Source organism: Mastigoproctus giganteus, chromosome 10, assembly GCF_048544385.1.
Source record: "Mastigoproctus giganteus isolate SK-2022 chromosome 10, ASM4854438v1, whole genome shotgun sequence".
NCBI classification, from domain to species: domain Eukaryota; kingdom Metazoa; phylum Arthropoda; class Arachnida; order Uropygi; family Thelyphonidae; genus Mastigoproctus; species Mastigoproctus giganteus.
Window position 1 is genome coordinate 36374245 of NC_143584.1, and position 18603 is coordinate 36392847.

Consider the following 18603-nt stretch of genomic DNA (forward strand, 5'->3'; position numbering starts at 1 on the left):
AGGATCCTGACTTGTCTACAAGGAGCATTGAAGTTGGTTTTACTAAGGATATCAGATGCTTCCTAAGTTCCAGTGATTACTTTGGCTAGAAGGGTGATGTCACCAATAACTATTCTAGTGCACAGAGGCCTCAGATGAAATTAATCACACAGCAGTTCATAATACACTGAGTGATAGAATAGAGATAACAGAGAAAATTTTTTTGGACAGCTTCAATTTTGTTAGTTAAAGTCTTTGTGTGAGGATCTGATGGGTGAACTGAATTCAAGGATTGGCAGAATAATAGTTTTATAAAGGATAACCACATATCTGTAGTTTTTAAACTTTTAAGTGTTCCGTTTGATGAATCCCAGTGTTTTGAATGCTTTGCTGGTGATTTTAAGGACATGGTCATCGAATTTAGCACTGCTGGAGAAGAGAATCCCCAAGTCGTTAACTTAGTCACACCTTTCGATGATCACGGTGTACTCCGTATTTATTAGTTGTGGAGATCTGCCGGATGAGAAAGAGATTACAATCTTCTTACTCTTCTCATTCAGGTTCGGTCGTGATGTCAATTTCAGTGGTGATGTCATCCGGTGATCTGTGTCTAAGTCAGTAGGAGTATAAATAGGAATGCAGCTGTGGCTGTCCTATACTGGATCTTCTCAGATTTGGTGGTGGTGTAGTCTCATTTGCTGGTAGGCCTCTGCATTGATTCCAAAAATATAGGTGGTTGTCTTCTCTTTGTTTAGATGATGATCCAGATAGTGACAATGACCATGGTAGGGTCTTCCGTCGTGCGAATAAATCCTGTGCATAGCGCGTAAAGGCGACATAGTCTTCTCTTTCGAGGATGTGCTGTTCTTGGTTTTTAGGAAGGTAATGTATCCTAGTCAGGAGGAGGCATGTCGTCTTCATATACAGTATTTCGCACTTGTACATCAGGTGGTCCCAAATTTCGAGGGAACCACAGAGGCATTGTGGGTTTTCGATGATCCCGAGTGCAGTCAGCTTTCCTCTGATAAATCCATGGTCAGTTAACAAAAAAGTGAAGAATAGGCCAGGGGAGAAGCATGTGGTAGATTTCGAGTATACTGTTGCTATTGTCAGAATGAATTTTCTGGTGACTTCTCCTTTTGTAAACTGTGTCCACCTAGACTGCCAGACCTGCTGAAAGTATGCAGTGAGGTGCTTCTTCTCGGCCTTCATGTTATTTGGGGGGTCGGTGGTAAAATCCAGACAGATGGCTTTACCTTTGGAAAACATAAAGAAAACTACATTTGACTATTTCTAGATCTGGAGGTAGCACGCCGGCCAATACTTGCCAGGCAAGCCAGGGTGGTGAGCAGGATGACATGCTGAATCGAGTCAAGCTTCCTATTGTTAACTGTTGTGGTGGCCTTTGAGAGCCAGATACCAGATGCATAGGTGATTATGGGGGTGAACATAGCCTTATAGAAGAGGGCGAGTGCGCATCACTTCAATACGATCCTGATGTGCGATCCTTGCCATAAATGCAGTATATTTTCAAATCTTGGTATGTAGATATTTCAGGTGTGGTTCAAAAGATAGATTCCTATCCAAGATATCTCATCTAGGTTATTAACCGAATAGTTCTCCCTTGGATTTTGCTTTGTAGTGGCCGCACTACATTCAGAGAACCTTTAAGTAGGATGGAATTTGTTTTTACTGGTGAGATTTCCAGGTGGTTGTGCCAGGCCGTCCTACAATGTGGCAAGTTCTCTAATTGCTGCAGCTTCCAGTTGGGATCTAGTATCTGCAGCAAGGGTAAAGACTGTCGTCTGCATATGCTTGAGACTGGAAATTCTGCAAGTCTATGTACAGGAATTCATCAAGAATGATGTTCCATAGTAGGGGGCCCTGGGTGCATCCTCTGTAGATTTGGCATGTAACTTTGCTATACAGTGTCCTGATGGTTATGCTCCGCTGTGATAGATAATTTTTTATGCATTGGTACAGGTTGCTAGGGAGATCTGCTGCGGAGTCTGCCAAGGATGCTTGGCCACCAGAGTGCATCAAAAGCCTCAGCAAAATCCAGAGATGGCTAAGAAATATTTTCTGTCGGTTCTCTTTGCACCCTCAATCATGTTCTCCAGGGCATTAACAATGGAACGACCCTTTCTGAATCCATATTGATTTTTTAGCATTAGCATTAGCATTAGTAGAGGCATTTGATGCAAGAAAGCAAGCTTATGCAGCATCAGCCAAAAAAAAAAAAAAAAAACACCCCACTTCCACTTCACCCCTCTGTTCGTTCAAAATACCTGTCCAGCTGAGCCTTAAACTTATTTAGGCTATCAACTTCCACGACAAGGGATGGAAATCTGTTCCACCAACCAACCACCCGCTGGCTAAAGGCAAATTTCCGCACGTCTATCCTACATCTGTCTTTCCTCAATTTGAATTTATGCCCTCTCAGGTGATTTTTCTGAGCTAGAGGAAGAATCCCATCAGCATTGAGCATTCTTAAACCATTCAAGGCTTTATACACCTCTATCAGATCACCTCGCTGGTGCCTAGTCTCCAGACACTGTAATTTGCAAAACTTAAGCCTTTCTTCGTAAGAGCACCCCTTTGTTCCATTCACTAATCTTGTTGCCCTTCTCTGTACTCGTTCCAGCAGCTCTACATCCTTCTTGAAATGAGGCCTCCAGACCTGTATACAGTACTCTAGGTGTGGCCTGACCATCGCCTTATACAATGGAATAATCACCTCCTTATCCCTGCTGGAAAAATTCCTGTATATCATTGACAATACTCCATGAGCTACTCTTGCAGCCCGTCTGCACTGCTCAGAGAACTTCATATCTGCCTGCACAACCACCCCCAAGTCCCTTTCATTCTCTACCACTGTCAGTGTTGTACCACAGAATTGATACGTTGCTCTGGGGTTGCTGTTTCCCATGTGTAGTACTTTACATTTGTCAATGTTAAACTTCATTTGCCACCTCTCAGCCCATCTGCTCAACCTTTCCAGATCCTGTTGCAGCAGCATAGTGTCAGTAGTGTCCTTGACAACCCTGCCAACCATTGTATCGTCTGCAAACTTGGACATTAAGCCCGATATACCATCATCAATATCATTTATAAATACAGAAAACAATAATGGACCCAACACTGAGCCCTGAGGGACTCCACTAATAACATCAGTCCACGATGAGCAGTGTCCATTGATTACCACTCTCTGTCTTCTCCCCCTCAACCACCCCTTTATCCATAGCAGCAATTTGCCTCCAATGTCACACTGCTCCAATTTGTGTAGCAGTCTTCCATGTGCAACAGTATCAAAAGCCTTTCTAAGATCCAAGTATATAATATCAAAGTTATTCCCTGCATCCAGTTCTTTTGTGACTGCATCATAGTATCCAATCAAGTTGGTCAGGCAAGACTTCCCCTTAACAAAACCATGCTGTGTCTGAGCTATAACTGAAGTCTTGTCTAAATGATCCTGCAGTGCTTCTTTAACCAGTGCCTCCATTAATTTTCCTGGAACAGAAGTTAAGCTCACAGGTCTATAATTACTTGTGTCAGCCTTTGATCCTCCTTTGTGAATTGGGGTCACATTTGCACATTTCCAGTCTATGGGTACCTCCCCTGAGTCCAAGGAAGCTCTCATAATTATGGCTAAGGGTTTGCTTACTTCCTTTGCTGCCTCCTTTAATATAACTGGATAGATCCCATCCACCCCGGGTGCCTTTCTTGTGTTTATCTTCAACAGTTTCTCCTCCACTTTACTCCCAGTTATTTCAAGATTCTGTAGCTTACTGCTAGAGTTGAATACACCTCTGGCATTCCCCTCGCTGAATACCTCCTCATGTGTGAATGTCGATGCAAAATATTCATTTAGTTTGTTAGCTACCTGAGCAGGATCATCAACACTTGACCCATCAATATCAAGTGGACCAATCTGATTCATCCCCTTCCTTCTAGAGTTTACATAAGTAAAGAACTCTTTGCTGTTTTTCTTTGCATCCCTTGCCAAGGATTTCTCGTAATCTGCCTTCGCCTGCCTAACCTCCTTTGTAACTTGGTTGCATATCAACTTGTATCTATCATAGGCTTCTGTGTCATGTGTTAATTTGTATGTATCCCATGCATTTTTCTTCTCTGCCATATGCCTCATTAGTTCATCTGACATCCATTTTGGCCTAAACCTTGAACAATATTTCTTAGTTGGTATGTAAAGCCTAGTAGCTTCCAAGATAAGTTCTTTGAATGCTTCCCATTTTGAATTTGCTGTTGGTAACATCATCAGTTGGTCCCACTGTATAGAATTTAAATACTGTCTCAGTCCATCGTAGTTGCCTATACGAAAACAAAAACCCTTCCCTTTACCCCTAATGGTAGTTACCTCTTTGAGTAAATCCCACTTCAGCACACTGTGATCACTGCCACCTAGTGGTTCATTTATCTGCAGATTCTTAATGCATGAAGAATCACTGCTGATAATCAAATCAAGAGTATTACTCCCTCTAGTTGCCTCCCGAACATGCTGATGTAGAAAACAATCATCCAATAAATCCACAAAAGCCCTGCTAGTGTGTGAGTAACCAGCCCCCAAATTCCAGTCAATATCTGGGAAATTAAAATCTCCCATTATAAGACACTCTGATTTACTGGCCCACTCTATTTCCCTGTACAGTTCCTTATTATACTCATCAGAGTCATTAGGCCTATAGCACACTCCTACTCTCAATTTTGATCTCCCAATGTTTACGTCACACCAAACTGACTCCACACTGCACTGTCCGGCGATGTCGACTGGCTTCACTTCCTTGGTTTTTATGTGTTTCTTAACTAATAGCATAACCCCTTCCCCCTTCCTATCCTGTATATCCTTTCTGTAGATGTTGTACTCCCCAAATTGCAGTTCTGCATCCCTTATATCTGTGTGACACCACGTCTCTGATATCCCAACAATATCTGCCTTCGATGTTTTGAGCAATACCTCAAATTCATCAAATTTATTTACTAAACTCCTAGCATTGGTGTACACGCAAGTATACCTGCACCTGTTTCTATTCATAGCTACCCTAACACAACCCATGTGTTTACTTGTACCGCAATGGCTCCCAGCAGTCTCTGAAATACCATGCATCTTGTTTTTCAGGCTTCTGCTCATTCTAATAGAAGCAGTGCAAGAATCTCTTTCACCTCTGCCAGTGGCTACTGTCAATCTATTGGTCTTTGTCTCCCCCCAAGCTAGCAGTTTTCCGACCCACCTAACACTGCCTCGATAGCATCAGCAAATATTCTTGCACCCTTTCTATTTAAGTGTATCCCATCCCTGTAGAAGCAATCTCTCCTGTTGGGAACAGTAAGTTTATATTCTTCGTTTTAGATGCTCAAACAAATTGCTTATTACTGGCAGGAGAGCAATGGGTCTATAGGAACCTGGGTGGTCATGTGGTTTGCTAGAATATTTCAAAATTAGCCTGATGTTCGTCATTTTACAGTCTGTTGGGAACCATCCACGCTGAAGACAACAGTTAAAGAGAAGCTCTGGATTGTACTCCGCCACCTTTTTCATAATTTCCTGTTCTAGTAAGTCTAGTCCCGGTGATTTTCTATCTCTCAGTCTTGATGCTGCGATACTGAGTTCTCCGGCTGTGAATGGAGGCTCCTGCTGTTGCGTGGTGTAACTTTTGTCTTCGCACAGTTGTATTTGCTGCAGAGTAGATGGGGCTGCTGGCTGTTTTACTTTTGGCAACTCTGATCCCAGGGATCAGAGTTGCCAAAAGTAAAAACAAGGTCTTCCAATGATTTTTGCTTCCATTTCCTAATTAATGCAGTGTAGATATTCCGAACTTCTCTGTACTGCTGCCTGAGGGCTTCTACCTCAGCTACTGGTCATGATCTGAGAATTCGCTGGAAAGTTTTTCGTTTGCAACGTACTTCATATCTTAAGGCTTCTAGCTCAGGGCCCCACCAAGGGACTGCACCCAGTTTGGGGTTCTTCCTTTTGATGGAGATGTTGCAGGCCAATGTGATCATGATTGTGACAGCACGTTAGTGTTGGTCTGGATTTAGTGCTTGGAAATTACTTACTTGAAGCCTGTGAGAGGAGTCGGCAAGCACCTGCTTGAAGAGGTCCACTTTGGCGAGAATGTATCTATACATTTTTCTGTCTGATTATTGGTGAGTGGGCAATGGACAGTTTCAGCTTGAACGTAATGGCCCGATGTTGGCCATGAGTCATGTACCGTCCAGTTCTAGAGATATAGTAGTAGTAGTAGTGGCATGTGATGCAAGAAAGCAAATGTATGAGCTTATGCAGCATCAGCCAAAAAAAAAAAAAAAAAAATCACACCATTCCCTCCAAATGCCTGTCCAGTTCCTCCTTAAATTTATTCAACCTATCAACTTCCACAACGACAGATGGAAGTTTGTTCTAGCAATTAACCACCCGCTGGCTAAAGGCAAATTTTCGCACATCTATTCTACATCTGTCCTTTCTTAATTTGAATTTATGCCCCCTTAGGTTCATAATCTGAACAAGTGGAAGAATCCCATCAGAATTCAGCGTGCTGAACCCATTCAAGGCCTTAAACACCTCAATCAGATCACCGCGCAGGTGCCTAGTCTCCAGCCACTGCAATTTGCAGAACTTAAGCCTCTCTTGATAAGAGGATCCCTTCATTCCCCTCACCAATCTTGTTGCCCTTCTCTGTACACGCTCAAGTAAATCTACATCCTTCCTAAAATGAGGCCTCCAGACCTGTATACAATACTCAAAGCGTGGCCTGACCATTGCCTTATACAGAGGGACAATCACCTCCTTTTCCCTACTAGCAAAATTCCTATATATCATTGACAAAACCCCATGACCTGCCCTGGCAGCCTGTCTGCATTGCTCAGAAAACTTCATATCTGACTGCACAATTACTCCCAGGTCTTTTTCATTTTCTACCACCTTAAGTGTAGTACCACACAGTTGGTACGTTTCTCTGGGGTTACTTCTACCCATTTGCAGTACTTTGCATTTGTCAAGGTTAAACTTCAGTTGCCACTTCTTAGCCCATCTGCCCAAATTATCTAGATCCTGTTGCAGTAGCACACTGCCATTACTGTCATTAACAACCCTGCTAACCTTTGTATCATCTGCAAACTTCGACACTAAGCCTGATATACCTTCATCAATATCATTGATAAATATACAAAACAACAGTCGACCCAACACCGAACCCTGTGGGACTCCACTAATAACATTAGTCTAAGAAGAGCAGCACCCATTGATTACAACCCTCTGTCTTCTCCCACTCAACCATCCTTTTATCCATTGTAGCAACTTACCCTTAATACCATTCTGCTCCAATTTGTACAATAGTCTTCCATGCGCAAGTGTCAAAAGCTTTCCTGAAATCCAAATATATGATATCAAAATTATTTTTTGCATCCAGTTCCTTTGTAACCACATCATAATATCCTATCAAATTTGTCAGACAAGACTTTCCCTTAACAAACCCATGCTGTGTCTGAATTATTGCTGCAGTCTTGTCTAGATGATCCTGCAATGCATCTTTAACCAGCGACTCCATTATTTTACCCGAAACAGAAGTTAAACTAACTGGTCTGTAATTACTCGTGTCATCCTTCGATCCCCCTTTGTGAATTGGGGATACATTTGCACATTTCCAGTCCGTGGGAACCTCCCCTGAGTCCAAGGATGCTCTCATAATTATGGCTAAGGGTTTGCTTAGTTGCTTTGCCGCCTCCTTTAATATAACTGGATAGATCCCATCCACCCCAGGTGCTTTTCTTACGTTTAACTTCAACAGTTTCTCTTCCACTTTGCTCTCAGTTATTACAAAATCATTAAGTATCCTGCTACAATTTGATAACCTTCTGCCATTTTCAAACCTTAATAATTCCTCACGTGTGAATGTAGATGCAAAATACTCATTCAGTTTGTTTGCTATCTGAGCAGGATCATCAACAGTCTAACCATCCATGTCAAGTGGACCAATCAGATTCATCTCCTTCCTTTTAGAGTTTATATAAGTAAAGAAATCCTTGCTGTTTTTCTTAGCATCTTTTGCCAAGGATTTCTCGTAATCTGCCTTCGCCTGCCGAACCTCCTTTGTGACCTGATTACAGATTAACTTATATCTGCAATAGGCTTCTGAGTCGCTTGATAATTTATATGCGTCCCATGCATTTTTCTCCTCAGTTACGAGTCTCATTAGTTCATTTGACAACCATTTAGGCCTAAACCTTGAACAATATTTCTTAATAGGTATGAAACTTTTAGTAGCTTCCACAATTAATTCCTTGAATGCTTCCCACTTAGAATTTACTGTTGGTACATCGTCAGTTGATCCCACTGTACAGAATTTAAAAACTGTCGGAGACCACTGTACTCGCCTTTACGGAAGCAAAAACCCTTTCCTTTACCCCTGATGGTAATTAAATCTTTAAGTAAATCCCACGTCAGTACACTGTGATCACTGCCACCTAGTGGTTCTTTTATCCGCAAATTCCTAATACATGAATGATCATTGCTGATAACCAGATCAAGAGTATTATTTTCTCTGGTTGTCTCTCGAACATGCTGCTTGATATCGTGCCAGTGATCTGGTTGCAAGGGTTATATCGATTGTGGCCTCCCAAAGAGTACTGGAAAAGGTTGCTGGGTTGATTTATGATGGTGAGGGTGGAATTTGCAAGGAATTCCTCCAGTCGCTGACCATTCCCACATCAGTCTTCAGTCTCACTGTGCCACAGCTGGGAGCAGCAATTAACATCAGCGCTGCCAATTTTTGCATTGGGCAGTTTTGCAAGGACTGTCTGCATGTATCTCGTTGCAGGTAGGCTGTTTTCCCTGGCCTACAGTAAAGCGAGATGACAAAATTATCCTAGAGGTGTAATAAGGTGCACACATGCAGCCCCGGCCAAGCAAACGTGTACGATTTTTGTGACGGCAATATTAGGATTTCGGACCGCTACAGCAACTCATGGGTGTCCCCATCCACTTGGGCAATCTTGTAATTTAGGGGATATCCCCTGACCTCCTTTTTTATGCATGTAAAACTCTTGTATTAGGATAACGTCTATGTTCTGTCAGCATTTTTCCTTATTTGGTCTACTACTGTTCGAGCCCACTGCACGTTAATTTGAAAATATTTAATCTCCTTAGTATTATTAAATGTTTCTTAATCACAAGTTTTAGGAACTTCCTTATGTGCTGTGGTATAATGACTAATGTATTAAGATAGCGTAGCTTAATTTTCAGCACTCGCCTCTTGAATGCATTGTGATTACAGAAGACACATGGTTAATTAAATCCTTAATTTCATTAAGGATTTAAAATGATTATACCATAAAAATATGCATGAAAAGGAGGGAATGTACATTCCATTTCACAGTTGTCAATTAAAATCATTAAGATGGGAATGCTTCTGAATGGATTAATATTAATAAACAAACTAATAGTTGTGCACAAGCAACTTTCAGTTTACGTCTTCAGAATTGTGTGAAGAGAAAACGCAAATGGTTTAATAAGAGGAAAAGTCGATTCCCGAAATGCAATTCAGTGCACGTCGAAAAGTTATGCGTGTTAAAATTCCAAATAGCGGAAAGGTTGATTGGGAGTTTTGTGACACTCAAAATTAATGCATTTCCGTATGTGTGTGCGCATATTAATTTTCATATGCGCGTGTGCTATGCACTTTTGTATATGCCTATGCATATACAAAATATCCAGGGGCAACAGGGAAAGGTAATGTGTGCATGTGCACTGGGAGAAGGCTTTATTCATTTCTATGTTCTTCTCTATCACACAGTTGATGAAGGGAAGAGCAATTGAGTATACTGAGTTATGCAAAGCCATTAGAAAGAGACTCAGAGAGGACATAAGAAAATTTAACACAAGAAAAGTAGAACAAGCATTAAGGGAAAACAAACGATTTAAATCAGCAGCCATAAGCAGTAACACAGAAAGACAAATGATACTGAAACTGAAGAATAGCGATGGTGTACTTATAAACAGCAGAGAGGGCATAATTCAAATAGCAGAAGACTACTATAGAGAATTATACAAGGAGCGAGGGAATGATGCCAGCAGCGAGGAAGATGGATTGCAAAGTAGCAACACATACGACATACCCGATATTCTTCCTGATGAGGTAGAACATGCATTGAAGAAAATGAAGAAACAGAAAGCCCCAGAGGAAGATGAAGTTACTGTAGAGTTGTTAAAATTGGGAGGAAGAGACATAACACAAAAACTGGCAAGGCTCTTCACAAAGTGCATTCGAAAAGGTGTGCCGCCTAAGCAGTGGAATAATGCAACCATAGTTTTGCTGCATAAGAAAGGAGATAAATCAGAAATTGGAAATTATAGACCAATTAGCTTGTTATCCCACATCTACAAGTTGTTCGCAAGGGTCATTACTAACAGATTAGAACGAATACTTCATGAGAATCAACCGAAAGAGCAAGCTGGCTTTAGGACAGGATTCTCAACTATGGATCACCTTCACGTAATATCACAGCTAATGGAGAAAGCAAATGAATATAAAACACCATTATGCCTGGCATTTGTGGATTATGAAAAGACATTTGACTCCATACAGCATAAGGCAATGTTTCGGGAACTAGAAAGACAAAGCATAGATACCCCACATATCATGATTTTGAAGAAAATATATGAGAGTGCTACCTCCTTTATTAGACTAGACAAAGACAAAGACAGTAGGAAATTTAAAATCGAGAAAGGAGTTCGACAAGGAGACACAATATCTCCGAAACTGTTTACTGCTGCCCTTGAGGAAGCTTTCAGAAGATTAGACTGGTCGCAGAAAGGAGTCAATGTGAACGGAGAGTACCTAAACCATTTACGATTTGCAGCTGACATTGTGGTTATAAGCCAGGATTCCAAAGAATTAGAGGAAAATCTTAATCAGTTATGCAGAGTTAGTAAGGATTTAGGACTAAAGATGAATACGGCTAAAACAAAAGTAATGATGAACAAGTATGCCACACAAATGGAAATAATGATGGAAATTTGTACTGAAATTGAAATTTTATTGAAATTAAATCGAAACCATGACTCTGACCAGAGCAGCAAAGCAAAAGGCTCAAGCTAATGGGAGTGCTGTGGCTCAGGGGAGAACTGAGGGGGGCAGTTGCCCTCTGAATCACAGCCTATTAAAATGCACTACTTTCTTGATGTTTGTAGACAGTCAGTCAGGTACAGGACATGATACTGCCATGGGGGATGTCTTTGTGTGTGCGCGATGCAAGGAGTGTAAGAAAATCAGGCGACAACTCAGATCGTTATGGGCCTATATGAGAGCTTGAAGGACAGGGTGGATGCCCTCGAATGATTAAAAGTGAGGGCCCATCAAGCTCTCAGCTGCCCACACCAATGCCAGAGCTTGCACTTGGTCATCGCGCAACACAGCGGCAGCCCCCAAGGCAGAATGCGCTGGTCCCAAAGGAACTAGTAGTTGTTGGTGACTCTATTGTCAAGGAAACGGGAAACATGCTTTGTAAAAAGGATAGGTGGAACAGGACTAGGGTATGTCTGCCAGGGGCAACGGTTGATGACGTTGTAGAGCGAATATCATATTTTAAGGGCACAAAAGGTGATATACTTGTACACCTTGGCACTAATGATATTAAGAGTAGGAGACCGGCGGAATTACTTAACAAGTACAGGTCACTGTTGAAAAAAAGCCGTGAATTAGGGTTGAAGTTGAAAGTGTCTGCAATTCTGCCCAGACACGATAGGAGTGAGTATATGATGAGAGCCCTGTCGATCAATTAGGCCCTGGAAGGATTGTGCAAGGCCCAAGGGGTAGAATTTTTTTCAGCCTGGTCTGTACTTGTTAACAAGAGAGACTGCTTCTACAGGGATGGGATACACTTAAATAGAAAGGGTGCAAGAATGTTTGCTGATGCTATCGAGGCAGTGTTAGGTGGGTCAGAAAACTGCTAGATTGGGGGGATACAAGGAATAATAGATTAACAGTAGCCACTGGCAGAGGTGAAAGTCATTCTTGCACTGCTACTATTGGAATGAGCCGCAGCCTGGAAAATAAGATGCAGGATATTTCAGAGACTGCTGGGGATCATTGGGGTACAAATAAACACATAGGTTGTGTTAGGGTAGCTAAGAAAAAGAACAGGTGCATGTATACTTGCGTGTACACCAATGCTAGGAGTTTAGTAAATAAATTTGATGAATTTGAGATATTGCTCAAAACATCAAAGGCAGATATTGTGGGGATTTCAGAGACGTGGTGTCTCTGAAATCCCCACAATCCCCACACAGATATAAGGAATGCAGAACTGGAATTTGGGGAGTACAATGTCTACAGAAAGGATAGACAGGATAGGAAGGGAGGAGGGGTTATGCTATTAGTTAAGAAATACATAAAATCCAAAGAAGTGAAGCCAGTCGACATTGCTGGACAGTGCAGTGTCGAGTCAGTTTGGTGTGACATAAGCATTGGGAGATCAAAATCGAGAGTAGGAGTGTGCTATAGGCCCTAATGACTCTGATGAGTATAATAAGAAACTGTAAGGGGAAATAGAGTGGGCCAGTAAATCAGAGAGTCTTATAATGGGGGATTTTAATTTCCCAGATATTGACTGGAATTTGGGGACTGGTCACTCACACACTAGCAAGGATTTTGTGGATTTATTGGATGAGCATGTTCGGGAGGCAACTAGAGGGACTAATACTCTTGATTTGATTATCAGTAGTGATTCTTCATGCATTAAGAATCTGCAGGTAAATGAACCACTAGGTGGCAGTGAGCACAGTGTGCTGAAATGGGATTTACTCAAAGAGGTAACTACCATTAGGGGTAAAGGGAAGGGTTATTGCTTTCGTAAAGGCGACTACGATGGACTGAGACAGTATTTAATTCTATACAGTGGGACCAACTGATGATGTTACCAACAGCAAATTCAAAATGGGAAGCATTCAAAGAACTTATCTTGGAAGCTACTAGGCTTTACATACCAACTAAGAAATATAGTTCAAGGTTTAGGCCTAAGTGGATGTCAGATGAACTAATGAGCAGAGAAGAAAAATGCATGACAGAGAAGAAAAATGCAGGCAGAGAAGAAAAATGCATGTGATACATACAAATTAACACGTGACACAGATGCCTATGATAGATAAAAGTTGATATGCAACCAATAAGGAGGTTAGGCAGATTAACGAGAAATCTTTGGCAAGGGATGCAAAGAAAAACAGCAAAGAGTTCTCTACTTATGTAAACTCTAGAAGGAAGGGGATGAATCAGATTGGTCCACTTGATATCGATGGGTCAACTGTTGATGATCCTGCTCAAGTAGCTAACAAACTGAATGAATATTTTGCATCGACATTCACACATGAGTTATTCAGCGAGTGGAATGCCAGAGGTGTATTCAACTCTGGCAGTAAGCTAGAGAATCTTGTAATAACTGAGAGTAAAGTGGAGAAATTGTTGAAGATATTCAACAATACAAGAAAGGCACCTGGGGTGGATGGGATCTCAATTACATTAAAGCAACAAAGGAAGTAAGCAAACCCTTAGCCATAATTATGAGAGCTTCCTTGGACTCAGGGGAAGTACCCATGGACTGGAGATGTGCAAATGTGAGCCCAATTCACAAAGGAGGATCAATGGCTAACACAAGTAATAATAGACCTGTGAGTTTAACTTCTGTTCCTGGAAAATTAATGGAGGCACTGGTTAAAGAAGCACTGCAGGATCATCTAGACAAGACTTCAGTTATAGCTCAGACACAGCATGGTTTTGTTAAGGGGAAGTCTTGCCTGACCAATTTGATTGGATACTATGATGCAGTCACAAAAGAACTGGATGCAGGGAATAACTTTGATATTATATACTTGGATCTTAGAAAGGCTTTTGATACTGTTGCACATGGAAGACTGCTGCACAAATTGGAGCAGTGTGGCATTGGAGGCAAATTGCTGCTATGGATAAAGGGGTGGTTGAGGGGGAGAAGACAGAGAGTGGTAATCAATGGACACTGCTCATCGTGGACTAATGTTATTAGTGGAGTCCCTCAGGGTTCAGTATTGGGTCCATTATTGTTTTCTGTATTTATAAATGATATTGATGATGGTATATCAAGCTTAATGTCCAAGTTTGCAGACGATACGAAGGTTGGCAGGGTTGTCAAGGACACTACTGACACTATGCTACTGCAACAGGATCTGGAAGGGTTGAGCAGATGGGCTGAGAGGTGGCAAATGAAGTTTAACATTGACAAATGTCAAGTACTGCATATGGGAAACAGCAACCCCAGAGCAACGTATCAACTCTGTGGTACTACACTGACAGTGGTAGAGAATGAAAGGGACCTGGGGGTGGTTGTGCAGGCAGATATGAAGTTTTCTGAGCAGTGCAGACGGGCTGCAACAGTAGCTCATGGTGTATTGTCAATGATATATAGGAATTTTTCTAGCAGGGATAAGGAGGTGATTATTCCCTTGTATAAGGCAATGGTCAGACCACACCTAGAGTACTGTATACAGGTCTGGAGGCCTCATTTCAAGAAGGATGTAGAGATGCTGGAACGAGTACAGAGAAGGGCAACAAGATTAGTGCTCTTACGAAGAAAGGCTTACATTTTGCAAATTACAGTGTCTGGAGACTAGGCACCGGCGAGGTGATCTGATAGAGGTGTATAAAGCCTTGAATGGTTTGAGCATGCTCAATGCTGATGGGATTCTTCCTCTTGTTAAGAATAATCACCTGAGAGGGCATAAATTCAAATTGAGGAAAGACAGATGTAGGATAGACGTGAGAAAATTTGCCTTTAGCCAGCGGGTGGTTGGTTGCTGGAATAGACTTCCATCCCTTGTCGTGGAAGTTGATAGCCTAAATAAGTTTAAGGCTCAGCTGGACAGGTATTTCAAACGAACAGAGGGGTGAAGTGGAAGTGGTTATTTTTTATTTTTATTAAATTTTTTTTTTTTGGCTGATGCTGCATAAACTTGCTTTCTTGCATCAAATGCCTCTACTAATGCTAATAGGAGCAGTAATTGAAAAAGGTGGAGTCATATACTTATCTGGGACAAGTTATTAGCTGTAATAATGATAAATGTCTGGAAGTCAAGAGAAGAATAAATTTTGGATAGATAGCATTCAGGAAATATAGTCACATACTGAAGAGCAATATCCCAGTTTGTCTGAAGCGTAAAATAATGAACCAATGTATACTCCCCACCATGACTTATGGAAGTGAAACTTGGGCACTCACAAAAGAATGGAAGAGAAGCTGAGGACTACACAGCGAAGAATGGAACGAATTATATTGGGAATCAGACTGTTAGATAAGAAGAGAAACACATGGATTAGGCAGCAAACTCAAGTAAAGGACATTCTTATCAAAACTAAAGAACAGAAATGGACTTGGACAGGACACAGCTTGAAGACATGACAGATGGACTAAAAAAAATAACAGAATGGTACCCAAGAGGAGCTAGAAGAAATCCTGGAAGACAAAGGCGGAGATGGATAGATGAAATTCATAAGTTTGTGGGTGGTAAATGGATGGCCAGTGCTCAAAACAGAAGGAACTGGAACGTTGCTGGAGAAGCCTTCATCCTGCAGTGGATTGAAAATGGATGATGATGCATATTAATTTTCGTATGCGTGTGTGCTATGCATTTTTGTATATGCGTATGCATATTAATTTTCGTATGCGGTGTCCATATGCATTTTCGTAGGAAGGGGTAGTCAAAATCCTCAGCAACCCAAGACTTCAGGTCACTGGGGTAGTGGCCGAAACTCCAAGGAAAACGGCCCATTGCTAATCTTCTTTGATGTCGACAAAGACCTGCCCCCAGATGAACTTAGGAGTTATACTATAGAAACTTACAGGACCTTCCAGATGTGGCAATGGATCAACTAATAACCCCGAAATATAAAACAAGATCTAGAAATGGAAATGCCATCAACTGCGTGGTTGAGGTTGCTCCATCAGTATAGCAAAAAATCATTAACTAAAACAGTTACATTCAATGGGGAAGTCACTGTTTTAACGAGTATCTGGCTTCCCCAAATGTTTTAAGTGCTGCCGCTTCTGCCACACCACACACGTGCACCCAAACTGAGCCAACCTGCAAGCATTGTTCCGAAAAAGGGCACAAATACAACACATGCCCTAATAAATTCACCAAGTCCGTCTGTACAAACTGCAAGGCACAGAAAATGCAACATGACCACCCAATTTGCTATCTACCTAAAATACGAGAGCATACACCAGGCCCGAACCGATTATGGGTACCCCACATAAATGCTATAATACTTTGTCGACATCAAAAATGATTATCACCGGGCCGTTTTTCTTGGGTTTCGGCCACTAGCCCCAGCGACTGAATTCTTGGGTTACTGAGGATTTTGTTACCCCTTCCAACGAAAATGCACATGCACTTTCGTAGGAAGTACATATGCATTTTCGTATGCACGTGTGCATACAAAAATGCATATATGCACGCACTTCCAAAAATGGATAGGGCACACGCATACAAAAATGCATAGTGCACACACATACGAAAATGCAAATGCGCATGTGCCTACGAAAATTAATATGCATACACACATACAAAAATGCATAGCGCACGCACATACATAAATTAATATGCGCACAAGCATACGAAAATGCATTAACTTTGAGTGTCATAAAACGCCCAATCAACCTCTTCCCCTATTTGGAATTTAACACGCATAAAGTTTCTACATGCACTGAATTGCATTTCGGGAATAAGACTTCTTAAACTATTCATGTTTTCTCTTCACACAATGCTGAAGACATAAATTGAAAGTTGCTCATGCACAACTATTAGCTTGTTTATTAATATTAATCCATTCAGAAGTATTCCCAACTTAAATGATTTTAATTAACAACCGTGAAATAGAACGTACATTCCCTCCTTCTCAAACATATTTTAATGGTTTATTTTAAATCCTTAATGAAATTGCAATCACGTTTATAGCTATGATTATTTACAAATAAGGTTCTTATTCACATTAACTTCAATAATCACATCACATCCAAGCGGATCATTCAAGAGGTGAGTGCTGAAAATTAAGCTACGCTATCTTAATACATTAGTTATTATACCACAGCACATAAGGAAGTTCCTAAAACTTGATTACGAAACATTTAATTAATGATAAAATTTTTTTGATAATTAGTGAAATTTAAAATGCTGTTTTAATTCACTTTCTGCACAGGTCATAGGTTTTATCCCGCTGTGAATCAATTGTAAGCACCCCATTCAAGAATTAGGAGGGAGTGATTTTCTTTTACCCTGACAAATAATCTGTTTTGCAGAAGTGCATTATCCACATTTTATCGCAAAATTTCCCCGTTTGGTCACAGTACCTGAATATTGGAATGACACTGACCTTTTGGACAGTTTTTCAAAAAAAAAAAAAAAAAGAATAGAAAAGAAAAGAAAAAAATTAAAAACTAGCGATAATGACGAGAGAAGAAAAATGAGGACAGTGAAGGTATTAAACCTTTAAACATGAAATGTTGGCATTTGGTGAAAAAGAAGTTAGAAAATTGTCAATTAGGCTTCAATTAAATGAAAGACATACAATTCGTGCATTTCAGGAATACCTAATTGATAAGATGGTTTCGGAAGAATTGAAGAGCATTTAATGAATCCTCTGAGTACAATACCAAATTTCATCAAGTGAATATGAACAAGGATTTTCACAAATGAATCTGATCATCAGCCCAACCAGAGCTTCGTTGATGACAAAAACAATTTCTTCACTACTATTTCTTAAAATTGTAAGCCCACTAGTGACACACTTCGATCCAGCAAATATGTCGATTCATGGCTGCTTCGGAAACATCATTCAGCAACAGACACAAACAGAAGAAAAGAAGTCGGCATAGTGTGTTTGATGAGAACTCAATAAAAAGTTGGAATATTCTGCAAAAACTTTATTCTGAAATTATTTTACTAATTTTTACTTATTTTTTATATACTCGAATAATAAATTTATGCTTAATAAACTGTGTGTTAATATACCTAATTTGTTCTTATTCCAAAAACATTACTACTAAAGTAACAATATCAGGAAAATATTATTTAGGGTACTCTACTTTTCGTGTCCTTTTAATTTTAAATTTTTCCTGATAGCAAAGGATGAGTACAGGCACCTAGTTTTTTTTACAAAAAAAGCACTGTGTGTATATATATAGTGAAATTTGTTTTTTCACATAAATACGGGATACATTGTGCTTCAAAATATGTCATTCGCTATTTAATGGACTTTTGGTTTCATACAGACACTACTTTATGGCCATTCAGCAATATGGACCACCCCGCTCCCCAATTAGCGAGTTAAATTGAGGATATACTGTATTCATACAACCATTCATTGCATAAAAAATTAATTAAAAATAAGACTATTTATTATCATTACAGGAAGAAGAATATTAGTTACACTTAAACATCAGACTTTCAATATATGTTATTAATGTTAATTATTACTTTATGCGAATTACCAAAACTGTGGACAATCACAAAACTGTTGTCTGGACTTGACTCATTCTCTAATTTTTTCTTACTGACAACCTGTAGCAAAAGAACCAGCACTTTACTAG